Source organism: Vulpes vulpes, chromosome 1 (genome assembly GCF_048418805.1).
Source record: "Vulpes vulpes isolate BD-2025 chromosome 1, VulVul3, whole genome shotgun sequence".
Lineage (NCBI taxonomy): Eukaryota > Metazoa > Chordata > Mammalia > Carnivora > Canidae > Vulpes > Vulpes vulpes.
In genome coordinates this window covers 173,652,877-173,679,234 of record NC_132780.1, presented here as the reverse complement: position 1 = coordinate 173,679,234, position 26,358 = coordinate 173,652,877, and the positions used below count along the sequence as shown (strand labels likewise).

The 26,358-nt window shown below is 42.1% G+C and overlaps 1 long non-coding RNA gene across 2 annotated transcripts; it reads right to left on the bottom strand.

Annotated features, from left to right (window-relative positions):
* Nucleotides 1-4,780: 4,780 nt before the first annotated feature.
* Nucleotides 4,781-18,529, bottom strand: LOC112926404 (uncharacterized). Of its 2 annotated transcripts, XR_011997007.1 has the most exons (4): nucleotides 18,194-18,529; nucleotides 16,567-16,707; nucleotides 15,824-15,891; nucleotides 4,781-7,154 (listed from the first exon to the last, which is right to left on the bottom strand). It is a non-coding gene; the product is annotated as an uncharacterized lncRNA (long non-coding RNA). The 2 variants fall into 2 exon arrangements; XR_011997008.1 differs by lacking the exon at nucleotides 18,194-18,529 and having other exon boundaries at nucleotides 16,567-17,435.
* Between the last annotated feature and the right edge of the window lie 7,829 nt (nucleotides 18,530-26,358).

The window sequence follows — 26,358 nt, the reverse complement described above, 5'->3', positions numbered from 1 at the left end:
CAATCTGTGTTTTCTGTTTAAAGTAGGATTCTTATAGACTGCATAGAATTGAGTCTTGCTTTGTATCCAATCTGAATCCTGAATCCTGTCTATTTGATATTATTAGATAACTTATATTTTAATACAATCTTTGCTATGGTCTGCCATCTTACTAGTAACTTTTTTTGTTCCATCTGTTCTTTATTTCCCCCTTTTCTCTGTTCCTTTATATTAATTGAACTTTTTTTTGTGATTCCCTTTTTATCTTCACTATTGACTTACTCTTTATACCACTGTATAAAATGCTTTAAGGGTTTCCATAATGTTTAAAATTTAGATATTTAGCTAATTAGAGTCTACTTTCAATAGTATTGTTTAGCTTTACGTGTGCTTCCATACTTGGTGGGTTTTTTCGTCATACATTTTAATTTTACATAATACTTTTACATAATTCATATAGTATATTGCTACTGTTCTTCCTTTAGGGCATCATTCATGTCTTAAAGGAATTAAGAAAAGTGAATTATATTTTTCATCGTTTATTTAATTTCCAGCACTCTTCTTTATGTATATCCAAATTTTTGTCTGGTGTCACATTTCTCCTGCCTGAACAGTATTCTTTAGGATTTATTTCAGGCAAAAAATTTTCTTATTTTTTGTTTTCTGGAAAAGTCATTAATTCTTCTTCATATTTGAAAGATATTTTTGCATGTATAGAATTCTTATAGATTTTTCTTTTAACATTTTAAAGATATGACTGTTTTTATCTTATGGTTTGCAGTTTCTGATAAAAAATCTGCTGTTATTCTTATATTTGTTCGTCTGTAGATAATTTGTCTTTTGTTTCTCTGGCTGCCTACAAGATTTTCTCTTTGTCGATGGCTTCCAGTAGTTTAAATATACTTCATTTTATTTGGGTATTTTGTGTGTGTGTGTGTGTGTGTGTGTGTGTGTGTGTGTGTGTGTGTTTTAAAGATTTTATTTATTTATTTGAGAGAGAGAGCTCTCATGCAAGTGGAGGGAGGGACAGAGGGAGAGGGAGAAGCAGACTCTGCACTGAGTAGGAAGCCCAATGCTGGGCTCAATCTCACGACCCTGAGATCATGACCTGAGCCAAAATCAAAGAGTTATAGGCTCAACAGACTGAGCCACCCAGACACCCAGTGTATTTGTTTTTATCCTGATTGATGATCCCTGAGCTTTTTGGATCTGTTGATTGGAATCTTTGATTAATTTTAGAATATCATTAGCCATTATTCTTTTTTTTTTTTTTAATTGGAGAGAGAGAATGCAAGTGAGTGAAGTGAGGAGCAGAAGGAGAGGGAGAGAGAATTTCCAGAAGACTCTCTGCTGAGCACAAAGCCCATATGGGTCTCAATCTTATAACCCTGACATCATGACCTGAGTTGAAATCAAGAGTTGGATGCTTAACTGACTGAGCCACCGAGGCCCCTAGTCCATTATTTCTTCTTATAAGCAAATATTTCGTGTCCTGTCCACTTTCTTCTCATCTGGGATTCCAATTACACACGTTAGATTTTTGTTATTGTCCCACAGATCTTAAGTCCTCTGTTCTGTTTCCCTTTTCCCTCTTCTTTCTCCTCCTTTTTCAGTTAGGGTGATTTTTCATCAGTGTATCTTCAAGTACACTGATTCTTCCCGTGGCTGTATTGATTCTACTGATGTCTCAAGAAGGCATGGGAAGCATTCTTCATCTCTCTTTAAATGATTTTTTCCTAGCATTTCCATTTCATTCTTTATTATAGTTTCCATCTCTCTCCTGATATTACCCATCTAATCATGCACATTATACACTTTTTCCACTAGATCCTTTGACATATTAATCATTTTAAATATCCTGTCCAAGAGTTCCAACATCCGTGTTATATCTTAGTCTAGTCTGTCGTCGATTACTTTGTCTCTTGAAATCGTGTTGTATTTTTCTCGTGCTTCTTTGTATGCCCTGTAGTTTTTGCTGAAGCCTAAATGTATTATGCAGTACAATAGAGACCAAAGGAAATAGATTTTATGCATGGAAATCAGCATATCTTTGCTTCTTTTAGGACTATAGTATGGAGGGTGGGGGTGAGAACATTTAAGACCTACTCTCTTTGCAACTTTCAAATATACCATACAGTATTGTTAAGTTTCATCACCATTTTATATATTAAATCCCCAGAACTTAATCATTTTATACCTGGAAGTCTGTACCTTTTGACCAACATTTCCCTACTTCCCCACTCCACAAGCCCCTGGAAACCACCAATCTATTCTTTGTTCCTATGAGTTCAGCTTTTTTAGATTCCACATATAAGTAAGATCATTCAGTAAATTTCTTTCTAGTCTAACTTATCTTAGCATAATGCCCTCCAGGTGCACTGATGTTTTCACAAATGGCAGGATTTTCTTCCTTTTTATGGCTGAATAATATTCCATTATAGACATGAAATGCCATTGGGCTTTTGGTAGGGATTGCATTGAATCTATAGATGGCTTTGGGTAATATAGACATTTTAGCAATATTAATTCTTCCAACCCATGAACATGGGGTATCTTTCCATTTATTGCTCTCTTCTTCATTTCTTTCATCAACATCTTACAGACTTCACCATACAAAAAACTCCTTGGTTAAATTCATTTTCTTTTTTTTCACATCCTTGGTTAAGTTTATCCTTAAATATTTTATTGTTTTTGATGCTATAATTAATGGAATTGTTTTCTTTCTCTTTCAGATAGTTCATTGGGAGTATATAGAAACAAATTTTTGTGTAGGCTTTTTTCACTTAGCATGTTTTCAAGTTTCATCTATGTTGTAGCCCATATCAGAACTTCATTTCTTTTCATGGCCAAATAATACTCCATTGTGTGGACTTATCCTTTTCATTCATTCATCAGATGATGGATATTTGGGTTGTTTCCACTTTTTGGCTATTAAAAATAATGCTGCTATAAACATCTACATACAAGATTCTGGGTGAACTATGTTTTAATTTCTCTTTAGCACATATTTAGGAGTGGAATTGCTGGGTCACATGTTAACTCTCTGTGAAATAATTTAAAGAATTGACAGATTGTTTTCCAAAGTGGCTATGCAAACTTTTATATTCCCACCAGCAGTGTATGGAAGTTCCAATTTTTTCTCATCCTCATCATCACTTGTTATTTTCTGACATTTTGATTCTAGCCACCCCAGTAGATATGAAATGGTATCTTGTTGTGCTTTTGATTTGCATTTCCCTGATGGCTAATGATTATCAGGTAACTCTTCTTGTGCTTATTGACCATTTATATATCTTATTTGGAGAAATGTCTATTCAGATTCTTTGCCCAGTTTTAATTGGATTGTCTTTTTATTATTGAGTTATTAGAGTTCTTTATCTACTCTTGATACAAGCCCCTTATCAGATATGTGATTTACTAAATGTGTGTAGCATTTAATTTGGCATGTTTTAGTAAGTATCTACATAATCACCATCTCCTTTTAGACACATTTTCTATATTCAAGTTAACTTCAAGCATGCTTTCTAATTAAATACTTCAAATTAAATGCACTGGATACATATTTAATATTATGTTTTCTCTTATTAACATTTCTATTAGATTCAGGCATACCGTACATACCCAACATATGTAGGTGTTATAATGGATTAGAGGGCATAGCTCTGGAGCTAGAGGGTCTGCGTTCTAATACTAGTTCCACTACTTACTAGCTACTTAGGATGTTACTTCACCTCACTAAGTCTTAATTAATTTCCTTCATCTATAAAATGAGGCTAAAGATAATACTACCTACTATATGTAGTGAAGTAATAGTGATTAAATTAGGCTAATGTAGTAATGACTTAACCATTATTTCAGACAAAAATAGTAATAGCTACTATGTTTATTATTGTTGTTATTAACATGTTTATTTTGTTCCAGGTATGTATATATTTTATAGATATCATTTAATCTAATCTTCAGAACAATTATGTTGTTGATATTATCACAGATAATATTTTCCTTCTCTGAATATGCATACACAATTTTAAAATATCTTTGTAATATAATCATAAGAAGCACATTTAATAACTATTGCCTACCTAAATACAATTATTGGATTAGGATATTTATAAGACATATTTAAATTTTATTTCTCAAGATCCTAGTTTGTTTACCTAGTCTGTGGATTCATTTCATAATCATAGTATAATTTAAAGGAATACTTCATTTGTTTAATAAAGAATATTGGCCATTTGTTTTGGTTTCCTATTAAATTCTTCAGAAAATGTTCACATATTTTTTTACATTCACATTTTTTATTTGAATAGATCTTCATAGTCTTTACTCAGACACATTTTAGTGATTTACATTCCCTGATCACATTAGTGAAATAAATTTTAAATGATTAACTTAAATGTTTATTTTTAAATGTGACCAGTTGAAAATATTTCAGGAGACAGAAATTTTGGAATAGCACATATTCAAAGAGAGAGAAGGAAAAAGCTTTGTGGTATGTAGATTAAAATTCACTGTCCCTGAAAACAGTCATCAAGACTTTTATTCTTGTTCAATTTATAATTTATAGATAGCAATGGAGAGCCAAATATAAAAACATATTTTGGAGGGCTGCTGGAAATGTGTATAGGCAATCTTTATTATGATCAGATACATTGATGTATGTACAGGCTATTTTGCTTTTGGATAAATAATGTATATGCTCTGACTCAACAATTATTTACTTGAGCACTAAACACTGACATGAATGCAATAATATCACTGTCATATTATTTCACTTATTCCCAAGAACAATGCACAGAAGTTGGTTTTATTATTTTTATTTTATACAGAACAGAAACCAGAAGTTCAAAGAGGTTGCATGACTTGACAAAAATTCTTCAACTTCAAATATTTAAGAAAAATAGATTCTGTTACTTCTCTACCAGGAAGTGATAAAGTCACTAATTTGTGAGTAGAATGGGACCCCCCGCCCTTTTTTTTCACAACTTTTCAGAAACTTCTAGTTTAGGAGGAAACAATTTCTCTTTTATCCTCAAATAATTCAATTGTTTTCTCTCTCTGATATTCTACGGCAGTGGTTCTCCAAATATGGTCCTGGACTGGCAGCAGTAGTATTAGCTGGGAAATTGTTCAAAATGCAAATATCCTCTACCTACTGACTCAGAAATGAAGGTGGAGGTACGTAGCTATAGAAATTGCTCTATAGAGATCACTCTATAGAAGTTGAATTACATGGTCACCGTCATTCTTAATTCCAAATTTGCTGACCTTAGTCTTTGTGAAAGTTTCCTCCTTGGTGGCATTTAGTAGAATTCACCACTCTCTCGATCTTAAAACTGTCTTGGGGATCCCTGGGTGGCGCAGTGGTTTGGCGCCTGCCTTTGGCCCAGGGCATGATCCTGGAGACCCGGGATCGAATCCTACGTCGGGGTCCCGGTGCATGGAGCCTGCTTCTCCCTTTGCCTGTGTCTCTGCCTCTCTCTCTCTCTCTCTCTCTGTGACTATCATAAATAGATAAAGAAAAAAATATTAAAAACAAAAAAAAACTGTCTTATGTTGTTTTCTAGAACACAGTTTTATCTGATCACCTCTTCTGCAATACCCTCACTAGCTCTCCTCTTTATTCCTTAATAAGACTTCCTAAGGTTTCTAAATTCTCTTTGAACTTCTGTTCGTGCTTTTGTTCATTCCAGCAACTCCCATAGCTTCAAGCATCACACAGATGCTGGTGACTTCCAAATCCCTATGTTGTCCCGACTTTTCCAGTAGTTGAATGATTTAGTCATTAACTCAATATACCTTTGTTACAGTGCAGCAGGTTCCACTGAGCACCACTGAGCACCATTTGCTGAGGATAGCAGAGGAAAAAACATTCATCTTTGACATCCTTTAGGTATTACATTATCCCAACATGCTCTGGTGTCCTAAAAACACCATTCTCCCTAAAATTGATTTTCCTTTTGAATCTAATATCAGTATTACCTACATTGAAACTGACTCTTCCCTTTCCCTCATCTCACATATACAACTAACCCCCCCAAGTCTTCTTGCTTCTTTAAAAGCAAGTCTCACAAGCTTCTCTCTCCCTCATAGCCAATGATTTGAGTTCTGACTTCATCTATACTGTAGTAGATCATAGTATATAATATACTGCAGTAGATTCCTATCATTTTTCCCAATCAATATATATTTTACAGTATCGTCTGATTTCTTTCCCTAAGATTAGAGATTGTATCATATCTATGTCCAGCTTAGAATCACACAAATAAATAAACAACCCACTTCAATGATCCAAACTGCCTGCAAAGACCAAAATCCTAAATAAAACATTTAAAGTCTTTTTAAACGTGGCTTCAACTTCCTTTTCCAGCCACATGTCCCAGTCTCCCTGTGTTATTTCCCAATATGCTATGCACTCTCACTCTCTCAGGACTCTCCTGAGCTGTGTCCCTACAAGTAACATGATCAGCACTTCTTCCTGTGGTAGTATCCCACATCAGAACCCAGCCTCAATGTCACCTTTTCCATGAAGTCTTTCCCACTTCTCCTAACAACCCCACTCCAAAACCAGGCAAAATAAAAGCTCCCTTTCTCCTAGAATATTTTGTTGATGTCACTAACAATGTCCCACTGGATTTTAAACTTGAGAGAAAGAATTATATTGATTGATCTGTGTGTGCCTAGCATCTAGCTCAGTGCTTGGCACATTAGTGCTTAACAAATAGAAGTAGAATTGATTCTACTCAGCTTTAATATGTTTGATTTCCATGTTGCAGCCATCTGGAGGCAGGCAGAAAAAAATTTTTAAACAGATCGTTCTACCTTCTAGATGCAGGCCCACTGAGTACGAAGAGTGGAGCTGACAAGGTAAGCGATCTTATAAACACAGTCCTCACAAGCAGGTAGTTATGGTCTCCTAGATGCTGGCACATATAATCATAGCTCTTTGTGTTGACTCCCGTTGATCATAAAAAGATTAAATCATATTTTAAATTCTTGGTTTAAGGATTAAGATAGTAAACTATGGGGATCCCTGGGTGGCGCAGCGGTTTGGCGCCTGCCTTTGGCCCAGGGCGCGATCCTGGAGACTCGGGATCGAATCCCACGTCGGGTTCCCGGTGCATGGAGCCTGCTTCTCCCTCTGCCTGTGTCTCTGCCTCTCTCTCTCTCTGTGACTATAATACATAAATAAAAAAAAAAAAAAAAAAGATAGTAAACTATGTTTTGTTAAATATATACTTTAATAAAAATATAAGGATTTTTAAATTGTACTTATATTGCTTAGGATTGGCTTCAGCAAATAAATGAAATACCAAGATAACACTGTCTTTAAAAATACAGAATCTTGGGGTGCCTGCATGGCTCAGTCAGTTAAGTGTCTACCTTTAGCTCAGGTCATGATCCCAGGGTCCTGGGATGGTGCCCTGCATTGGGCTCCCCGCTCAGTGGGGAGTCTTCTTCTCCCTTTTCCTCCGTGTACTCTTTCACTCTCACTCTCTTTCTAATAAAGACATAAAATCTTTAAAAATAAATAAATTGGTCACCTGGGTGGCTCAGTGGTTGAGTGTCTGCCTTTGGTTCAGGTCATGATCCCGGGGCCCTGGGATCAAGTCCCACAACAGGGTCCCTGCAGGGAGCCTATTTCTCCCTCTGCCTATGTCTCTGCCTCTCTCTGTGTCTCTCATGAATAAATAAATAAATAAATAAAATCTTTTTTAAAAAATAAATAAAATCTTAAAAAATAAATAAAACCTTTTTTAAAAAAGTACAGAATCTTATTTCTTTCCTACATACTCATTTTGATATTACAGCCTCCTGTAACACTTTGATTCTATGGTGAAAGGGACAGAGGCTCTATAGCTGTCTTGTTGCCGTGCTTTTCAGTGCTTCTACTCCCAATGGCAGCTAACCATCAACGGTGGAGCCCCAGCAATTATGGCTCCCTTCTGAATCTTTCCCTTTCAGGCTTCCCAGAAGATGTCACACCACCTCTGCTTGTATGCTATTGCCCAGAATTTAGCAAATGACCACCTCCCAGTTGCAAGGAGGCTGGGAAATGCAGTTACTCTTTCACAGCTAGAGACTGTGGTTCTAATACTAAAAGAGAAGGAGAAACAGGCTGCAAGAAAATCAGTATCTCCTTAACCTGCATTTTAAGCTTCGCTTTTCTGAAGCATTTCTCAATATGCCGTTTCACAATCCCATCCTCTAATCAGGACCCATAAAGGAAGCATCATAGTATTTGAAAGATGACTCAACCTCCCACATCTGCATTAGTAACATGTCAAAGTAGAAAACAATTTGGAAAATACCTATTCCAGTGTCAGTCCCTAAACTGTTTATAAGTTCAAAAGGAGAGATCAAAATTGAGAACAAGCACTTTAAAATTTACAACACTTTGACATTTCTGAAACATGCAAGCCCATGATCAATATAGTTGTCTCACTGAATTGAGTGTAGATCAGTTCAAGTGTCATCTAATTTATTTGGTAAGTCGCAGGCGGCAAAAGCTGAGTGTATGTCATGTACACCAATACCATGTGTCAGTCCTAAAGGGATTAGAAATGAAAAAACAAAAGAAGTCCTTCATAGAGAGTTTTAAAAGCACTGGTCTACCACAATTTAAGAGAAGCACTGGGGCCAGAACATGGGGTTCCTGGTTTCTGATCCAGCATCATCTGTTGTGGTCCTGTCCTGCTCTCAGACGCTGGCACTAATGCCACCAACCCACATTTCTGACCACCTGAGAGCTCCAGAGCCATTCCTTAACCAGAGTTCTAAACCTACAGGTGCTTCTGAAATGTGACTGTCCTCTCTGCATCTGGACTCCAGCATTTGTGGGACAGGACCAGTACACCTGTGTTCTGTGGGCCATTTTACAGCCAATCATTTGCCTCCATTCTTGTCTATCTTCAACAGCATTCTTGATCCTGCTCCAAACTGCATAAACCATAGAAAACTATGGTCCTAACTCTTACCCAGCTTTGGCAATCCCCATTGCCTAAAAAATACCACTGCAGTACTTACATACACACACATACACAGATGCATGCATGCATTCAGGCATGCCACATGCATGCATGTGTGTGCGTGCACAAAGGGGAAAGCAGTGTAGATCCAACCCACTCTCTTTTAAATCAATAGTCACCCTCTACCATTCTGACGAATTGTTCAATTCACTGAGTTGCTGCTGAATTCTTTTGAAAGTTTATTTTTGGTGATTGTTCACACCAGTAGTTTTCACAGATGATTTGATAGAGTAGCTCAGTTATCAGTTTCCCATCTGAGTCACATTTCAGTTGCTGAAGCAATTCTCCAAGATTCAACATTAAGATGTGAATAGATGAGTTTCTTTTTAAACACACTTTACACAGCCTTTTCTATTTCTGCAGGTGTATGCCCTGCCTCTGCCTCTACTTCAGCTGGTGAAAAGTCTCTTTACAAACTCTCCTCCCCCTGGTAAAAGATATATGCTTGCTGGTTTCCTACAATTGGTAATTTGGCAAATTGATTTTTGGAGAACTAGTCTAGTGTCACCACCAAGTGTCACATCCTACTGTAGTTAAATTGTTTCCATTCACATAGTAAATTATTTCAGCAGCTGAAATAAGCAAATTTTTAGGGAAAAAAGGTCTTCACCAAAATTACTGTTTTTACATATACATGTGGTGTCAAATAACATACCAAAAACCAATCACAACCATACCACCTCCACTCAAAAGTGTTGTTTCCTGCATGCACTGTCCTGGCAGTTTATGTGTGGATGACAGGGTAGGGAACAGAAGAAGAGAGAGCTGAGAGTGCAGAATTAAGACCTCTCTTTGCCTTCACCTTGATAGAGCACATCACCATTTGAAAACACTCTCAAAACAGGCTGTTTCAGGGTTCCTGGGTGGCTTTGTTGGTTAAGCATCTGTCTTTGGCTCAGGTCATGACCCCAGGGTCCTGGGATGGAGCCCCATGTGAGGGATAGGGTGGTGGTGGTGGTGGGGGTCCCTGCTCAGCAGGAGCCTGCGTCTCCCTCTCCCTCTGCCCCTCTCCTTGTTTGTGCTTTCTCTCTCTAATAAATAAAAAATATATAAAAAAATACATGCTGTTTCATCTGATCCACACAATCACTTAACGTGTTTGCCAGGGTTCACAGTGCTGTTTCTCAGTTGAGGTAAAGGAAGCTCATAAAAGTTAAAGAACTTCGTCCCAAAGTCACACAAGCAGTAGTGAAAGGATCTGCTTGAAAAACCATCTCTCAACTCTTGCTCCTTTAACTTGGTCCTAACTCCTACTCAGACATTTTTCATACTTCCGCCTAAAAGAATATCAGCCAAATACTTTTATTTATGCTTCCTTTAGGGATTTTCATTGGTTCACCTCTGACCATGCTTTTTCTGCTTTTTTAATACAGCTAATTTATTTTGTATTTTTCACACAGTTCATGTGGCTATAAACTCTTGAAGGTGAAGGTCAAGTCTTAGTGGTCAGCATAGTTCACAACATGTCTCTGGCATATAATAGATCTCCATTTAGTTCCTCACTTTGCCTAGACCTTCCTTGGGTGCTTTAAATATGGCCAGTGAGTACTAACCAATCAAGCAGTTTCTAAAGCTCTGGCAGGACTTCTAAGACCTGCTCACATACAAGTTCAGGAATGAGAATAATATGTCAGGCTATTTTAAACAATAAATGCAACTGTTCTAAGAACAGACAACACAAAGGTTTTTTTTTTTCTAATCTCTTTGAAGACTGGAAATACAGATCAATGTACCATGTCCATCATCTCCCCTAGAAACTGAAGATTTCAAGTTTTCTTCTCTTAACTATACATCTCATCTGGAAAATTTGAGCTGACTGGTGTTGAACCAAATATCCTAAAGCGGTATTAGAAAAACTGTTCACTGAGAAGGTAAAATGCAAAAGTGTGTTGGGAAAAGAACTTAACAAGAAGGCTGCAGCCACTTTAGAAGTGTAAAACTCCCTCCACAGGGGAGTTGGGACACTAAAACTTCCATCAAAGCACATGAAAATGACATCAGTGGTCTGTTATCCCCTCATAAATGGACCAGACCTGGGCAAAGACTCTTGAGCAATGTCAGCCCTTGTCAAATGCATAACAACGTTTGACATCTGTTAAATCATTAAGGATACAAATAAAATGTTAACCAAGACAGAGAAGGAAGGGAGAGTGCTGATAGTATGTATTAGGACTAAAAGTAAAAGGCCAGAAAAGACGTGATTAATTCCTAGACTTTGGAATCTCACTATAGGTTGTTGGCTAAATGTTCCCAAGTTTCTTTGCTTTTTTTTTTTTTAAACCGTCCCAAGTTTCAAGTCACTGGAAACAACTTTGGTAATAAAACGACTATGGAAATCTGTAATAGATGGATTTAGGGCTTTTCACACTGATATGGCTGTTTCCACAATAAGAGGATATCCTTTGGCTCCTTATATCCCCATCTTCCTCCAGATACCTGGTTTCAATTTCACGGAATGTAATTCTCCCTGACCTCAAAGAGAACTTTGTCCTTGAACTAGCTCCATAGAGCAAAGCTCAAATCTCGGCCTATAGTATTCATCTTAGTTTTTGTACCTGATTAAGCTGTGTTTTCTATTTTCCTTGTCCTTTGAGTATGCGGCACACTAGTCTGGAAGTTCTCTTGTCCAGGAAACAGACGAGTTTCCTTTCAAACTTGTGACCAAGAAAAAGACACTTAGACATCAAATTGTTTTACTTTCATTTTCCTGGGGAAAAAAAGGAAATACTACATTTCCCAGATTCCTCTGCAGGCACATGGTGCTTTGGGATTGATTTCTGGCCAACAGAATGTGATCAGAAGTGACAAGTGTCATTTCCAGGCTGAGGTAATTAAGAGTGGGTATGCTTTCCCCACACATCCTCCTTCCTTTCCTCATCAAACTTGGAAGTCAGGTTCTCCATGGCACAGCTACAAGAAGGGGTCAGCCTAGGTCCTGAGTCACCAATTGGAGGAAAGATGCCACCTCACCCACACCAGGATCTTAAGTAAGTAGACTAGTATTGGGTTATTCCACTGTTATTCAGAGATTGTCTGAGACTGCGGTTAATATTAATTTCCATGACTAATAAATAACCTCTAGAATGTTGAAATTTCCTAAAAGAAGTCTGAGGCTTACATAATAAATGCACCATAAATGGACAGAGATGAATACGCATCCAACTGAGCTCAAGGAAACCTAATGGGCCCCAAGGAGAACAGATTCCAGACTTTATATGTGGGTACATGGGGACTTCTTGCAGGTACCAAGGGGCAAAAGAGGAAAGGTGTATAGGATGTACCATTCCACACCCTTGGACCTGCCAATCAAGGAGAGGACCCTTAGAAGGAAGAGCCAGAATGCACTAACTCACGAAAAAGGGATTTTCACTGCTCTGTGGGGTTGGAGCTGGGAAAGGAAGAAGGAGAATCCAGAGCAACAGGAAAAGGTAAGTAATCTGGACTACTACAGCTCAATTCAATACAGGTAAAAAGGCGACACTTCAGCAGGGCCTCTAACATGCAAGATCCAAGTATGTACTTAGGCCTGGTAATGAGAAGTTGGGATGACCATGGAGAGAGCATATCAGTAACTTGGGGGGCACTGAGCAATAGCCCAAGAAGCTCCAGAAGCACCAGTCTCCCAAGGTGGAAGAGCAGGAATGTTGAGTCCCTGGGAGGGTCACAGCATGAAGGACTACTTGGAGGAGCTTCAGTCTAAGGTAAGCATTGAGGGCTAAGGATGGGGCAGGGTTGCAGTCCCAATGATCCAAATGATGGAAGAAGCACAGAAATTGTGAGAATTTACTGTATCCTTCTCCCACCAGGACTGTTCTAGAATACTGTTTACCAGTTCTGCCTATAACCATATTCTGGAATCCATAAAGGAGAAGAATCCAGATGCACATGTTTTAACAGAATGTGGCTGTCTTCTCACTCCTCCTTTCCATCTCCCTTTCCCTGGGAGAGCTTCAGGGAGTTGGCAACATGGCCAAGAAAATCATGCCACGGGAATAGGCAGGCTTCACTGAATCCCTCTTCATGGGACGGGTGGACCCCACTGCTGGTTGGGTACCACATTGCTTCATACCCACTGTCTACACTTAACAGGAGGAGAAATTCTTCCTCATATGCCTCTCTCTTCTGTCATCATAGCCTGTTTTCCTTCTGCCACATTCTGTGCATCTGCTAAGGAAGGGGGTTGGATATATGTTCTAGATCATTTGGCCTGTACTCCACAAACTCTGTCATCATAGCCTGTTTTCCTTCTGCCACATTCTGTGCATCTGCTAAGGAAGGGGGTTGGATATATGTTCTAGATCATTTGGCCTGTACTCCACAAATTTGGCTTTGCTCCACAAAGCAACTCTAGCCTGACTTGCCCCCTGGCTGACTTGGAGATAAGACAGCAGGACTTGGCAGAGGAGGAGACCTATGTGTACCAGCCCTCCCAAAGTTTAGCCTTCCCTCTTTTACACCAAATAAGTGGATGTTATGAATAAAGGATAAGGTTTTATTCACTCACAAATATTTATTGAGTATAGTGCTACAAAACACTGGAATAGCTCTTTGGGAAATACTGATGTAGAAACTGTTCCTGCACTCATGGGGCCAGCTTATGGAATGATAGAGGGCATAAGAAATAGTTTCCAATAAGTTTAATGTAAAGAGGGATGTGTTATGTGCCTAAAAGATGGAGAAATAAAATGCCATGAGGGCTAATTCAGAGGAAGATGAGATTACTCTCAGATGGATTCAGGATCATAAAGTATTGGTGCTATGTGGCATCACTGCGGTCACTTCATCGGAATACTTCAGGTGGAAGCTAAGGATGTTAGATGATTACACAAGCTCCTTGAGCCAATGAGAGCCAACAAAACCTTGAGCTGGTTTCTTCCGAATCCAAGTCTTTGCCCACTCTGCTATGCCATGCTGCTTATTAGTCATGGGGCTTCCTGAAATAAATTACCTGCTGTCCTAGATTCAGCCAATCAACATAAACATCATGAAGTTCACGAGCTTGGGAAGCTTACAATCTAGTACAGCAGGTCAAATATGTACATGTACATTTCCATGCTTTTCTAAGATACAACTAACCTCAGAAAATATATTGATATATTAACCAAATATTGATATACTTAACCAAAATATTGATATACTTAATCCATTATCAATCTGCAAGATTTAGCAGGAGGAGAAGGGTTACAGTTTAGTGGGGTTTTTTTTAAGATTTTATTTATTTATTTATTCATGAGAGACAGAGAGAAGCAGAGACATAGGCAGAGGGAGAGGCAGGCTTCCTGCGGGGAGCCAGATGTGGGACTCAATCCCAGGACCCCAGGATCATGACCTGAGCCAAAGGCAGATGCTCAACCACTGAGCCACCCAGATGCCCTACAGTTTAGTGGGTTTGAGCAGGTGAAAGAAGGAAGAGGAACAAAAATGGAAGATCTCAGAGGCCATTTGCCTAGTGGTAGATCCAGGGCAAACAACCAGTCTCCATAAGACTTAGAACCACTGCTGGGTTCTCAACAAGCACTCGGTTTTAAAGATCTACACAGTAAGAGAGAGTGAGGGAGGATGGGGGAAAGGGGAATGTCACTTTGTATTTTGTTCCTGGCCCAAACCCCCAATATTTAATGGAATACTGACTTTCTGTAGTAATCTGTAAAACCTTCGTGCTCCCATCCCCCTCCAACATAATACTCAAAGATCTATCACCTCCTCTTGGAACTCATTCATGCAGTGACTTATCCCAAGTGATTCTGATAGCTGCCATCCCCTGGTGATTTGGAGCAGAATCTACCTGTGGACCTGCAGTCTCCGGGACTGACCCACTCCTACCCTTGCTGGTTTAGGGCAAGGTCTATCTTATCAACACCCTCTTCTCTTTCCAGAAACTTAATCATTGTGGGCAAGTAAGGAGGGTAAGGGAACTCAGAGACCTTGTTCATTTAACTGTACTAACATCTTCAAGTCCAAATTTTGGTATTCTTATTTGCTCTGAAGCCCAAAAGTAGTGTACCCTTGAATACTTTATTGCTGTAGAAAAGGAGAAAGAAAACTAACATTTGTGTTATGCTAATGACAATAAAACATGGCTGTAATAACCTAACACTTAGAAAAAGGTCTCTTAGTGCCAGGCTCTGGAACGGCTGCTCTATAAGCCTTTGGGGTAGATTGTGCCCATTTTATAAAGAAAACTGGGTCTCAGAGAGAGAGAGATTAAGTGCCTTGCCAAAGGTTACAGCAGAGCCCTAGGTGCAGAAGCCAGCACTGAATTCAGGTCTTTCTGTTTCCAAAGTTCTTTCCAAACACCCAACTGCCTCTATATAGACAACTTTATTTTAACTATAATGAAGTAAAAAAAAAAAAAAAAGAGTATCTAAGTGTGTGGGGGCTTGTGGAGGAGGGGAACAGTTGGTCTCGCATATGGAGCCGCCTGTAAAACATGCTATGGTGCTTCCAGTATCACTGTTGTCATCACCACACCACCACCACCACCACTGCCATCAGTTTAGGGAATAGCTTGCTTATTGAAAGAATCTGATAGGATTTCTCCTTGTGCTCAATGAGAATCACATTTCACTTTTGCTGCTAGGAGGCTCAGAGACAAATTTAAAGCTCCTCTTTAATAACTGTCTAGTACTCCACATACATATCAGGGTTCTTATTTTCTTCTCATCTTGACCCAAGATTGTGATTTCTATGTTGTCTTTTTCTAGAACTTATTCATCATTTTCATATTTATTTCTTATATGGATTCCCATGAGACCCCTCAAAACTTTAGTGGAATAAGATAAGGTATGCATGATATTAATTAAAATATAACTTACCTGGGTAGAGCTTTCATCTGTAGCATCACACAGACTCTTTAGTCCTTTGAATTCTATTGCTAGCCAATCTGAAAAAAAAGAAAAAAATCAAGACACCATCTGGCTGTCTTTGGAAAGACAGAGGTAATTCAGGTCTTTGATCTGCTCTGCACATGGACTGGGAGAGGGAGAGAGGACCAAATCTCCCTGACACAGACAATCACTCGCTTTATTAAACAAGTGTCTTATATTATACACAGAAAGTAGTGCATTATGTGGATGCACAAGAAAAAATTATGATGAAAAGTAGATACTGAGCGAACTGAGTACTCTGGGTTTTGAGACATTAACGTCACAGCTGTTTCTAATAATTTTTCTCTAACTGCAAGCTTATTTCCACAATATGTACTAATGTAACTGTAACTGCCCCAAATGTTTTTCATTTTTTTAAATGAAGTCTTCTTAGAAATAACTATACAACTGAGAGCCCAGAACCATCTTAGATCACTACCCCCATACACAGGTTATGTTGCATTCATTTTTTTTTTTTTTTTTTTGTTCTGCTATGATTCAAGATGGGGCAGTTTGAAACAGCTGACCTACTTAAAAACTTGTGAAATGTGCCTTTCTAAACAACAATAACAAAACAAAACGAAAGAGAGCCTCAGTCATGAGAAGTCAAGAAAGTTATTAGGTGGTGTGCTCTGGGATTTTAAATGGCAATGGCAATGGCAATGAAGGGGGGGGGGGAGCGCATTCCTTACCCATATCTGAGGCGGTGGTAATGGCAACAGGTCGTGGGAAGCTGCCTGAGAAATCTCTGCCGGCTGGCCCACGGCTTGGGGAGATTTAAGCCTTCTGTTGGAGGGTTGGCTGCATGATAGCATTAAAACTCTGGGGTTTACCTACAGTCAAGGGCGAAGAAAACCTGTGTTACCATTCCTTTCAGGTTCCTCCTCCTAATTACCTTTTATTTGCAATTATCTCCTTCCAATCCAGTAGATGTTTCCTCTTCCAGACGGTTTTACATTTTTGTGAAGGGTTGGGAGACTTCTTCCTTTAAGGACTCTCCGCGCGTCGGTCTGACAGTCAAACCCGTGCCTTCCCTGAGGCTGGTGGCTCTCTGGCGCGACTCGGGGTCGCCTTCACCACGGCCGCAGATCGGGGTAACCTACACGACTTGCCCTTCAGCCTAGATTGCGTCGGCCCGCTCCTCCTCCCGCCTGGGGTAGCCGGGTGTCACGACTGCGGCCCGCCGCGGCCAGATGCTGGGGTCACCCCGGAGCCAAGCACCGGGGGCCGTGCGGGGCGAGTGCGCCCCCCGCCCGAAGCACGGCGGGCTCCGCGGAGCCTAAACCCCCGAGAGCCCCTTCCTGGAGGAGGTCGCAGGCCAGGGCCTGAACTACCTCAAAATTCTGGGCGGGCTGAGCACAGGCACGCAGGGGGAGTTGGCAGTCTCGCTGCCACCGGAATATATTACCCCACCACCCAGCGGGCAAGCAGGGCAGGGATTAGGATCCAAGTTGTAATTTGGAGGAGGTTAAAGCTGGGACGTGCTCAAGGTCACGATACAAATACACGCGGCCCCGCGCCGGGAGCGCAGCGCGGTCGCCCCCCCCCCCCCCCCTTGCTCGTCCCCGAGCGCTCCGGAGGGGCGGGCCGCCGGCAGGGGCGCGGGCCGAGGCCGGAGGTCTGGGTGGATTCGGGTTTACGCCCCGGGGTGAGGAAGCGGTGGGCGGCGCGGCTGCCCGGGCCGGCGGGGCCCCGGACCGCAGGGCGGAGCGCGAGCAGGGGCGTGCGCCGCGGGGCCCCGGAGCCACAAAGAGGCCCAGGCGCCTCTGGATGCGGCTTCGGGAGCGCAGCAGCTCCCGGGCAGTGCCCGCAGAAAAGCGTGGCCCGCGCTGCGCCAGACCTAAGGCTCCCTGCGGGAAGGGGGGGCGGGGGCGGGGGCTTAGGTTTTCACTGACTTTGTTCTGTGACCGAGTTTTTAAACAGAGTTGTGGGCTCAAACAGAAAACAAGAGCAGCCTGCGCCCCCCCACTCCGTGCCCCCCGGCTCTACCGCGCTACGCCAGATCGCTCGCCCGAGGCACTCCAGGCGCGCACGCTCCCGCGCGCTCACGGGCACGCACGCACGCAGGCACACAAGCCGCACGCGCTACCCGCGGGGTCTCCTCGCCTCCCCGGCTGCCCGGGTAGGCTGGTGCGGCTTTAAGGGGCTGGAGAAGTCAGAGCCAGACGCCGTGCGGGGCGGTGGCCGAGGCTGCTCACCCTTGTCGCCGGCCAGGGGAGGCGCAGAGGGGCAGCGGTCGCCCACACTCATCCGTAACTCCCCAGCGGCCTCCGAACAGCGAACGCCCCAGGAAATGATCCTTTGATTGTTCGCACTTACTGTGCACTTAGCACCGAGAGGGTGGTTCTTTGCACTTATCAGCAGAAACCCGCGGCTCCGCCGCCCGGACTTCACTTTTGCCGCTGAGCCTGAGTCCGCCGGTAGCCGCGCGTCGCCGGCTTCCCCACTCCAACAGGTGGCGCGGGCCAGCGGCGACTGGTTAGGGCGCCCCTTGCCTTGCCTGACCTACAAGGCTCGGGGCGCCGTGGCCCGCCACTTCGCCCCGAGGAAGAGGGCGCGGGCTCAGTGGGAGCCAGCGTCCCGGAACGGGGCGTGAGCCCTGGGAAGTGAACGCGCACGCGGGGTCCGGACCGCGAGCGGCTCCAGCGCCGCCGCAGAGCTTCCCAGGGAGCCACCCTTGATTTCCCGGGAAGGGTTTGATTGTTAATAGCTAGGACGAACGTGCCTTTCAGGTGACTCGAACAGAGGAGCTCCTTGGGGATCCAGAAACAGTGTAGATTGTTGCTGCCTGCCCATCGACCCTACACATACCCCCTGCCAAGTTGGCCTCCCTTAGTCCTCTTTGATTTTGCGCGCGCGCGCGCACACACACACACACACACACACACACACACACACACACACGGTTGGAGAATTAGAGATGGTGAATTAGGGAGAAAAGCCAAGCCTTTCTCCGCCAGTGAGTCCCTTCTGGGAGGACTCTGATCCTGTCCTCGCTCGGGTCCCCGCGGCCAAGCCCCACTCGCTAGGTCCAGGCGAGCCCAGCGGCTGCTGGAAGCCACTACCGCGCGCGGCGGACGCGCGGCTCCGAGCGCGCAGCTTCCCGAAGCAGCCCGCGAGGCTGATTTATGCTCCAGCGGCTCGCGAAAACCCCAATGCTTTGGCTGGGTTAATTTTTGTCAATTGTTCTTCATCACACTGAGATAGTTTGCAGCTCGAGGCGGGCCTTATTTATCACCCTGCACATTTGAAATACAGTCAGACATAAAAATAACTGACTCTGGGACTCTGGCGCAATATTGGAGCCGTCGGGGAATAATTTGGCTAACTGACTTGGACGTTTCACCTTCTAAACAGAAATGCAACTCTCAGTCAAACAGTAAATCAGATTGTCTTCGGCAGTTGGGGAAGAAAAAAGCACCAAGCCCAGAAGGTAACGCAAACAAAATGAAAGAAAACGCAGATATTGACCAAAGCAAAATGAGCTTCAGAAACCCAGACGGGATTTTGATTTTAGGCGTGGAACCTCATGGGGATTGTGAATTCCTCAATGTTTTACCAACCGGATCCGTCCCAGAAATTCCAGGGTGCCCCGGAAACTGAAATACTTTATTTCTTTCTTTTTACCATTATTGCTGTTTTTGTTATTAAATATTAACGAATAATAAATGCTGTTTTGGGGGTCCCCTTGAAGAGCTCTAATTATAAATGCTAGCGAGAGGGCGCAGAATGCTTTGGGAAGGACTGGGTGGGAGCTCGGAAGTGACCTAAAACTTGGAAAAGAAGGAAATCAGAAATTGTCCTGGCACTCTCCTTATTCACAAAGTTCTGTGAATAGATAGAAAAGAATCCGACAGTCTTTTCTACGCCTCAGAAATTCCTTTGCCGGCCTATGTGGAAGCCCCCAATAATGAAAGCTCAACTTCTCACTGCCTCACTTAGACCAAGTGGTTAAGAACCTAGCCACGACTAGCCTCAGGTAAGGCAGGAACTGGAAAAGAAGAGAAAATCCATGCAGGCGACCACTCAACAGTTGATCATAAAGGGAAACTCAAAACACAACCAAATAAAACTTATGCAGGGGAAGGGTGCATCTGCTATTATTCTGCATTACTTCTACCCCCAAGTAAATTTCATTCTAGCACAACAAAAGGGAGATTAGGCTCCCACTTTCACAGCATAAATCTGAGGATGGTTTTCTTGACCTGAACCCACAGTGACCTTACCTGTAGGCACTTGCCTACCACTTTTAAGGTACTTAAACAAGTATATATTTGTTTAAACTCCTTTTTGACCAAGTCCTTTCTCATGACTTGCTTCTTACCTCTCTCCAAATAAACTTGAACAAGAGAGCTGTGACTTTTAAAATCCACAAAGTAAAATTAAATTTAAAGATACCACAGGGGGCTTCAGGTAGAAAATTGGAGGGATTTTTTTTTTTTGGAGGGATTATTTTAAAATAATTTTGAAGGTTTAAGGGATGATACTTTAGTAGTTGATAGTACTTGATATCCATTGATAATACTGAATCTATAATATTATGATTGCAATCAAAATACATAGTTTCAAAGGTGTTATATGAGATAAATTTACATCTAATCTTTTGATTGGAAAAAGATCAGCAAGTATTTGGATTTTTTTCGCTCTCTCAAGAGTAAAGTGAACTGGTGCGTTTTTGACATTTGCAGGATCTAATTATAATCTGGTGGTTTTTACATCGGCCCCAACCTGGATTTCCCCAAGTTGACGTTTCTGCTTTTTCGAAGGGGGATCTCAATAAATTCAGAATGTTATGTTGACATGCAATACCCCTGTTGTGAGTCATCCTTTGCCAATAGACAGTCTGATGTCCTTTTCAGTATAACCAGCTGGGAAATTAAAAGAAATGTGTTTGCTTCTCCACATTTGATATTTTTTTTTGTTTTTTTCCCCCTTTATTTCTAACACATCAAGATGAGTTCTTTCTCTTAGAATCCCAAACCACAAATATCTCCAAAAACGTATATTTCAAAAATTAAATCTACAGATGTAATACATACTGTGAACCCTATAAAATGCGTTTACAATGCTGACTTAAAGAAAGAAATTTATAACTTTCATATGTACCTTCCTTGTGCAATAGGCAACTGCCATATGTTTCCGACTTTCATAATTCAGTTTTTCCTGGACATCTGTAGCAGGTAGTGAGTGCTTCTTAAAGTACATTTTATGTAATATGAGAAGGAACCCGCACCAAAGACTAAAGGTTAACATAAAAAAGCAGAAGTCTTTCTAGAAATGCTAGTTATTCTAAATTTACATCACCTATTACCAATGGCCTGTGATAGGTTTTTTTCCTCCCTCTTGCTTCATGAGGCTGGATTTGGAAATGCAGTATTGTAGATACCAAGGACCTTTACAAGCAACTTTTTCAAAACATTGAAATGTTTGGGTAGAGTTCCTCTTGTTATTACTATTCTTTAGGCTTTTGCTTGAAGATTCTCATTTGGCTCTTCCTGAAAACCTGTATTGGAAATATATTCCAGTACGATTATTTTATTTAAGACAAAGTTTCATATTTTTATATTTCCCCCCTATATTTTTAGAGGGAAAAGAACAAGCTCTTCATTTTTCATTGATCTCAATTGTTCATGAAACATTTCTTATAAGATGGAAGAGTTCACACAATTAAAAGTGAAAAGAAAACAAAACCAAAAGTCATGCGGAAACGTCATAGTTTGTTGTCAAATTTTTTGCCCACGTGTTTAAATCAGGGTTCATTCACACTATTACTACTATTTTTTCAATAGCTCACTTCTTTTTGTGTAATTCCTGTGCTAACTTTAAATTACTGTTAAAAATCTTTTCATTCAGCTGAAACTGAAATGTCTCATCTGTCAGTACAAAAATATGAATAAATGCCAATCACATTATTCATTGTTTACACTTTCAGCAGATTATATAAATGTGCACAAATTTCCACTGTTTAAGAACTTTGGTATCTACAGTTGTGAAAAATGAGAACAGGGCCCAACTTACAGCCAATTAAAAGATGTAGTAATTTTTATAAAAAGTTAGAAACCATACCTAGTAGTTCTTAAATGGCACGTAGATAAGGACACTTAGTTCCATTTTCTTTCTTTTTTTTTTTCATTTTCAATTCATTTTAGTAAAGTAGCAGACTCAAGATAATCTTTGTTTATAGGGAAGTAGTGTTAAGTATTTAATTCCAAGAACATAAAAGTATATATTTTAAAAATCAATTTGAACATAATTTTGTATAATATAAGCTCCTAAAGTGCCCATTTACTATTTGGAGGATATTATTTAATTTCCCCATTCATTGTCTTAGTCCGATTTTTACATACAAATCGACCTGTTGAAATGTTGGTATCATCAAGGTCCAACTACCCATACTTGGGTATTCACTTACATCTAGATGTTATTTCTATTACTTCCTTCAAGCCATCTTATATTTGAATCGGGTTTTAGTGATAGAGAAAGTGTGGCCTTCTTGGACTTTTCTGTTACTAACCCCTAATTGTAGGGCCGTGGGAGGAGTGCCAGGTCCGTGAATGAGGAAGTGAGGCAGTGATTTTTTTTTTTTTTTTCAGCGCAGGATGAAAAATAATTGCAGTATCCTGTGGAAGCAGAGCAGATACTGCTGGTAAACGGACATGAATGGGGAAGCTCATTAGCCTAACGGAGTAGTTTTGTTCTGGACACTCCCTCACCACCCTTCGACTTTGAAGGTCAGAGGCCCTTTCTAGAATCTCTTCCTTTCCCGTCTCCAAGCTGGAAAACTTAGAGGTGGGAGGGATGGAGGAATGAAGACAAACTTAATCTCAGAGCACACTCTCCTTTGGCTCTACCAAAACCTTCTAAGCCCCAGCGAGAAATAAGCCTTGATTTAAAAACCAACACTACACAAGATTCTCTGTGCACCCCCCTCCTCCGGCCTCCACCTTTTCGACCCCTGAAGGGCTCTTCCGTAGGCTGCTGGAGTTCTTTGGTAGACGAACTCAGTCTCAGATGATCAGAATTGCGGAACAGACTGGTTGTTGAAGAGAAGAATGGTAACCGGTCGCCAGCCCGTGGGAAGGTGCTGTCTGTGCGTGCTATTTGCTGCAGAATCGAGCAGTGAGGCATTGCGGGACCGGATCTCTTTCTGCGCGGGGCCTGGGTTTGCAGCCGGAGCCCGAGGCTCTGCAGAGAAGCCAGCGCGCGGAGAGCGCAGCCAGCCAGACCCTGGCCACCCGAATTTATTCCTGTAGACTTTGTAAACTTGCAGATTACAGCTTATTATTTTTTATTAATTCAAATCAGAGGGAGGGGCAAGAAGAACTATATGTAGGAGGAGAAAGGAGAAGGAAGAGAGTGGGAAACGGTAAGGAAAGGAATGGAGGAGAGAGCGAGCCCTAGCCCACGTGTGTGGCGCGGTACTGTGACTCTGGGGGGCTTCAGGCATCCCGGGCTCCCAATTAAGATAAGGCTCCTTCCCAGATCAAGTTACAAAGCAATTTAGCCAAATAAGTGTCCCTCTTTGGGCTTGGATGGGGCCTTCCTTCACCCTCTCTCATCAGTTAGTCTATTTCTTGTAAGTTAGTATTTTAGCGAATACTAAAATGTCTTTCTATGTGTGGGAAGGAAGTTCAGATCCTGCCTCTTTGGAAATTCGGAGACTACAGTGGTGCACTTGGAGTACAGGGGCAAAAAACAGACCTTCCTGTGTGCCAGGGAAAACCTCCCCTTGTCAGATCTTTAGTCAGGGAAATCAGACATGAGGTTGGAAACTTACAGCGGTTGTCAAATGCAAAAGAAAAAAGAAAAAGAAATCTAGAGAATGAAAGGGTGCCGCGTAGGATTTTAAAATTTGTAAATTAAAAATAAACAATTGTTTATAAATAAAGTACAAGAATATACAATACAAAATATAAACAATAGCAGCTTAAGTAAGAAGAAACAGCAGACTCTGTCTAAACATAGAGTTTAGATCCGATGAAAACGTCAGGATGCTACAGAAAGAAAGAGCTTCGAAAAAGAATCCTTTGCAACGATCCAATGTTAAGCTGTGAAAGAACGAAGAGAAAGAGAGAAAAGAAACAGGAGGAACCAGATATGCTTTTTAATCCCGTTAGTTTTGCTATGACTGGATACGGATTCCACTAGGTACCATTCTCCCAGATATGGATTTGCAAGGCTCGTAAACCCTTTCCCCTCCAGCCAAGTCTCGGAGACAGATCCACTCTGATAATATTCTTCTCTGGGTGGCTTTTATTTGAAATAGAGCCTGGTTAGTTCTGCCAGAGGGCTGACAGTTTAATCCAGTTTTAATCATTTCCTTAATGTAGCACAACCTGGGAAAAGACATTTTCTCTCTTAAAGTGACAGGAGGCGCACGCTCCCAGTACATAAGCTCTCTTCCACGTTTACACGTGCGCAGGTGCACACACGCGCATCCGCGCACACAGGCCCATACAGACAAGTGCACACATAGATCAGTGCGCACGGGCGTACTCACGTGCACACAAGCACTGACATGTGCACACACGTATTCTACCGAATTTTTCTTCTGCCAATTCGCGTTCTGTCCCGTTTCTTTTGCTCTCGCAACAAAGCAAAATGCAAGACCCTGGCTTGGCCCAGGCAACGCGCAAGACAGGCTTTTGAGAAAACGCTTTGTAAAGGCGTTGTCTTCGGGGTCACTCCGAAAGGCCGAGAATCCTCCGGCCTGCGAACTCTGGCCTTCCTTCCTTCCCGCTCCTGGGAGAGGTTCGGTCCCCGTCTCCCAGAAAAAAAAAAAGAAGGTCCTGGTGCGGTGAGGTCTGCGACTAGATGCTTTTGCGGGGTCGACTAAAGCTGGTCCTGGTAGGTCCGGAAGCCTGAGCCAGATCCAGCGCGAACTCGAGGCAACCAGCGGCGGTGCGGCTCTATCGCTAGGGTTCGCAAAGCCTTGTCTGGACCTGTACTACGGGGACCAACGCTTTGCTTCCTTCTGCCCTGGCCGCCTAGTGCACACCTGGATTATTTCTAAGGGCCACGTTCTATCTGCGAGGCTCAGCTTTCCAGCTGTCGTCTATGTGGACACAAAAGACTTCGGTGTCCGTAGGTTCTGGGGTCTGCGCCCCTTTCTGTCGCAGGTAAAGGTGAAAGAAGTGGCAGAGGGATTAGAGGAGGCCTTTGAGCTGCGCAATCCAGAGCGCGCCACTGCAGGCCGTCTAAGCCCCTTCTATAGCAGTTTGAGCTGCAGAGCATATCAATGGACAAGAACCCATCTACACAGCAAGCTTCGCGTCTGGAAAAGGCGTTTGTCCCTGGCGGCCTTAGGTTTCTCAGTACGAGCTGCTCCTTCGCGGTCAGCTGGGGAAGTATAGGCCTGTAGGTCCTGGTGACTCCACCCAGGGGCCTCAAAGCCTTCTCCAAGGTCTCAAAGGCTGCCCTCAGGAGCCTTGGGTCGCTCCTCCGCATCATTCAGAGCCTGGGCCTGCAGCGGGGCGCTCGGACCTCGCAGGCTGCTGATGCCGACTTCTGACGCCCAGCGCGCGGAGCTCCAGGAGCAACCCCCAGCCACATTTGCGCACCACCCCCTGCCACCCCCACTCCCAGCCCAGGTTCTCCAGGTGGCCTCTTTGCTCTCCCAGGCCCAGATTCCCCTTCGGCCTGGCTTCAGAAACCCGGTTTGCGCTCACATTTTAGGTATTACCCGCCTGGGGCGCCCTCCGGGGTCTGCAGAGCTCCAAGACCTTTTGCCAAGCCTTCTTTTACAAATTCAAAACATCTCAACATTTCCTTCCAGTAAAATCTGTTTCTCAAGCGTTTAAAAGAGCTCTCTTCCGCGTGGGTGTTACTCAGTCGTTTTTGATTCTGGCTGCTTGGCCCCGCCGGGAGGCGAGTGCGTGGATGCCCCTGGGCACCTCCTGCTCAGTTCCCGCTCATCTAGGTACCTTGCTACGCTTAAAAGCAAGTTTACCGAACTGCGGTAAAAAGATAGTGGCGAAGCTACTCCCTATCGCTCTACTGAAAACTTAGAAGTCCGAGGTAACTAGGAAGCCAGCAGTTGTGGAGGTTGATTGAGCGCGAGAAAAAAACCCTTTATCGTGTCTTTTATTCCAAAGATTTAAGAGTATTTTGCATCAGGAATTTCATTCTGTACGAGATCTGTCCTATTTACATCAAATCCATTTTAGGAGCTAATTCTGACCAAAAAAAAAAAAAAAAAAAAAATCATCGAGTTAAAACTATGAACTGTATGGATGCATGATTGGTGTTATTTAACTAAAATGTGTTTTTTTAAAATTGCTTTGAAGAAACAAGCTGGCTCTTTAAAAGCGTGAGAAAAGAAGTGGCAAATCGTTTACAGCAGGACAAATATGGAGTTAGGTTAAATCACAGAGTCATTAAAAAAAAAAAAAAAAACTCCAAGGGAAATTTTATTGTCCCTTAAAACATTTCACCTCGCCAAGTTTTTGGATTTCAAGCTAAGTCTTTATCACTGAAGACATACA